General features: G+C 43.1%; 1 non-coding gene across 1 annotated transcript; it reads right to left on the bottom strand.

The window, feature by feature from the left end:
• Nucleotides 1-239: 239 nt before the first annotated feature.
• Nucleotides 240-343, bottom strand: LOC130964226 (small nucleolar RNA R71). Its single transcript, XR_009080329.1, has one exon. It is a non-coding gene; the product is annotated as a small nucleolar RNA R71 (small nucleolar RNA).
• Between the last annotated feature and the right edge of the window lie 3,910 nt (nucleotides 344-4,253).

A 4,253-nucleotide genomic window follows, 5' to 3' on the forward strand; every position in this document is an offset into this window, starting at 1 on the left:
AGTTTTATGGACTTCCATCTGAAGATCCTTATCAATTTTTAACTGAGTTCTTGCAGATCTGTGAGACTGTAAAGACGAATGGAGTTGATCCTGAAGTCTACAGACTCATGGTTTTCCCTTTTGCTGTAAGAGACAGAGCTAGAATATGGTTGGATTCACAACCTAAGGATAGCCTGGACTCCTGGGATAAGCTGGTCACAGCCTTCTTGGATAAATTCTTTCCTCCTCAAAAGCTGAGCAAGCTGAGAGTGGATGTTCAAACCTTCAAACAAAAAGATGGTGAATCCTTCTATGAAGCTTGGGAAAGGTACAAGCAGCTGACCAAAAGATGTCCATCTGACATGTTTTCAGAATGGACCATATTAGATATATTCTATTATGATCTATCTGAATTTTCGAAAATGTCATTGGACCATTCTGCAGGTGGATCTATTCACCTAAAGAAAACGCCTGAAGAGGCTCAAGAGCTCATTGACATGGTTGCAAACAACCAATTCATGTACACTTCTGAGAGAAATTCCGTGAATAATGGGATACCTCAGAAGAAAGGAGTTCTTGAAATTGATGCTCTGAATGCCATATTGGCTCAGAACAAAGTGTTGACTCAACAGGTCAACATGATCTCTCAAAATTTGAATGGATGGCAACATGCATCCAACAGTACTAGAGAGGCAACTTCTGAAGAAGATTATGATCCTAAGAACCCTGCCATGGCAGAGGTTAATTACATGGGTGAACCTTATGGAAACACCTATAACTCATCATGGAGAAATCATCCAAATTTCTCATTGAAGGATCAACAAAAGCCTCAACAAGGCTTTAACAATGGTGGACGCAATAGGCTGAGCAATAGCAAGCCATATCCATCATCTTCTCAGCAACAGACAGAGAATTCTGAATAAAACACCTCTAATTTAGCCAATCTAGTCTCTGATCTGTCAAAAGCCACTTTCAGTTTCATGAGTGAAACAAGATCCTCCATCAGAAATTTGGAGGCACAAGTGGGCCAGCTGAGTAAGAAAGTCATTGAAACTCCTCCCAGTATTCTCCAAGCAATACAGAAGAGAATCCAAAAGGAGAGTGCAAGGCCATTGATATAATCAATGTGGCCGAATGCGCAAGGGAGGAGGAGGACGAAAATCCTAGTGAGGAAGACCTCCTGGGACGTCCCTCAAGCAAGAAGGAGTTTCCTACTAAGGATCCAAAGGAATCTGAGGCTCATATAGAGACCATAGATTTTCCATTAAATCTTCTTCTGCCATTCATGAGCTCTGAAGACTATTCTTCCTCTGAAGAGGATGAAGATGTGACTGGAGAGCAAGTTGCTCAATATTTAGGAGCTATCATGAAGCTGAATGCCAAGTTGTTTGGTAATGAGACTTGGGAAAGTGAACCCCCCTTGCTCATTAGTGAACTGGATACCTGGATTCAGCACATTCTACCTCAAAAGAAACAAGATCCTGGCAAGTTCTTAATACCTTGTACCATAGGCACCATGATCTTTGAAAAAGCTCTGTGTGATCTGGGGTCAGAGATAAATCTTATGCCACTCTCTGTAATGGAGAAGCTGGGGATCATTGAGGTACAACCTGCCTTGTTCTCATTACAATTGGCAGACAAGTCATTGAGACAAGCTTATGGAATAGTAGAGGACGTGTTAGTAAAGGTTGAAGGCCTTTACATCCCTGCTGATTTCATAATCTTAGACACTAGGAAGGAAGAGGATGAATGCATCATCCTTGGAAGACCTTCCCTAGCCACAGCAGGAGCTGTGATAGATGTCAACAGAGGTGAATTAGTCCTTCAATTGAATGGGGACTACCTTGTGTTTAAGGCACATGGCCATCCTTCTGTGACAAAAGAGAGTAAACATGAAGAGCTTCTCTCAGTTCAGAGTCAAGAAGAGCCCCCACAGTCAAACTTTAAGTTTGGTGTTGGGAGGCCACAACCAAACTCTAAGTTTGGTGTTAAGACCCCATATCCAAACTCTAAGTTTGGTGTGGGCACTATACAACATTGACCTGATCACCTTTGTGGCTCCATGAGAGCCACTGTCAAGCTATTGACATTAAAGAAGCGCTTGTTGGGAGGCAACCCAATTTTATTTATCTAATTTTTATTTTATTCTATATTATTGTTATTTTGTGTTTTATTAGGTACATGATCATAAGGAGTCACAAAAAAATCATAAAACTTAAAAACAGAGTCAAAAACAGCAGGAAAAAAAATTCGCACCCTGGAGGAAGCACAGGCTGGCGTTCAACGCTAGTAAGATGCATTTGGCCGGCGTTCAACGCCTGAACAGAGCATCATTCTGGCGCTGAACGCCAGAAACAAGCAACATTCTAGCGTTAAACGCCAGGAATGTGCCCAGAGAAGAAAAGCTGGCGCTGAACGCCAGTAACAAGCATGAAACTGGCGTTCAACGCCAGAAACATGCTTTACATGGGCGTTGAACGCCCAGAATGTGCACCACATGGCATTTAAACGCCAGAATGGTGCAAAGGCAATTTACATGCTAATTTGGTGCAGGGATGGAATTCCTTGACACCTCAGGACCTGTGGACCCCACAGGATCACCTCAGGATCTGTGGACCCCACAGGATCCCCACCTACCATATTCCCACCTTACCTCCTAATCCTAGTTTTTGTGATTACTCATCCCCATGTCACACTTCCCAACACTCTTCACCAATCACCTCAATTCCTCTTCCCAATTACCCCCTTCACCACTCACATCCATCCACTCTTCCCCATAAACCCCACCTACCTTCAAAAATTCAAAGCCATTTTCCCACCCATTCCCACCCAAAATGGCCGAACATACACTCCCCCCTCTCCCTATAAATACTTTTCCATTCTACTTCATTTTCACACAACACAAACCCCTCTTCTCCCACTTAGCCGAACCTACATCTCTCCCTCTCTACCATATTCTCTTCTTCTTCTTCTTCTCTTCTTTCTTCTCTTGCTCGAGGGCGAGCAATATTTTAAGTTTGGTGTGGTAAAAGCATAAGCTTTTTGTTTTTCCATTACCATCAATGGCACCTAAGGCTGGAGAATCCTCTAGAAAAGGAAAAGGGAAGACAAAAGCTTCCACCTCCGAGTCATGGGAGATGGAAAGATTCATCTCCAAGAGCCATCAAGACCACTTCTATGATGTTGTGGCAAGAAGAAGGTGATCCCTGAGGTCCCTTTCAAGCTCAGAAATGAGTATCCGAAAATCCGACATGAAATCCGAAGAAGAGGTTGGGAAGTCCTAACCAACCCCATGCAACAAGTCGGAATCTTAATGGTTCAAGAGTTCTATGCCAATGCATGGATCACTAGAAACCATGATCAAAGTATGAACCCAAGTCCAAAGAATTATCTCACAATGGTTCGGGGGAAATACTTAGATTTTAGTCCGGAAAATGTGAGGTTGGCATTTCACTTGCCCATGATGCAAGGAGACGAACGCCCCTACACTAGAAGGGTCAACTTTAATCAAAGATTGGACCAAGTCCTTATGGACATATGTGTGGAAGGAGCTCAATGGAAGAGAGACTCCAAAGGCAAGCCAGTCCAACTAAGAAGACTGGACCTCAAGCCTGTGGCTAGAGGATGGTTGGAGTTCATTCAACACTCCATCATTCCTACTAGCAACCGATCTGAAGTTACTGTGGATCGGGCCATCATGATTCATGGCATCATGATTGGAGAGGAAGTAGAAGTTCATGAGGTCATCTCCAATGAATCTACAAATAGCCGACAAGCCCCACCCATGGCACGGCTAGCTTTTCCTCACCTTATTTGCCATCTATGTTACTCAGGTGGAGTTATCATAGAAGGAGACATTCTCATTGAAGAGGATAAGCCCATCACCAAGAAGAGGATGGAGCAAGCAAGAGAGACCCTTCACGGTTCTCAAGAGATGCATGAGGAAGCTCATCATCAAGAAATCCCTGAGATGCCTCAAGGGATGCACTTTCCTCCCAACAATTATTGGGAACAACTCAACACTTCCTTAGAAGATTTGAGCCACAATGTTGAACAACTAAGGGTGGAACATCATGAGCACTCCATCATTCTCCATGAAATAAGAGAAGATCAAAGAGCAATGAGAGAGGAGCAACAAAGGCAAGGAAGGGACATAGAAGAGCTTAAGAACATCATAGGTCCTTCAAGAAGAAGACGCCACTAAAGGTGGATTCTTCCTTGTTCTTTATTTTTTCTGTTTTCGGTTTTTAATGTTGTGTTTATCTATGTTTTGT

The sequence above is a fragment of the Arachis stenosperma genome, chromosome 2, assembly GCF_014773155.1.
Source record: "Arachis stenosperma cultivar V10309 chromosome 2, arast.V10309.gnm1.PFL2, whole genome shotgun sequence".
Classification (NCBI taxonomy): domain Eukaryota; kingdom Viridiplantae; phylum Streptophyta; class Magnoliopsida; order Fabales; family Fabaceae; genus Arachis; species Arachis stenosperma.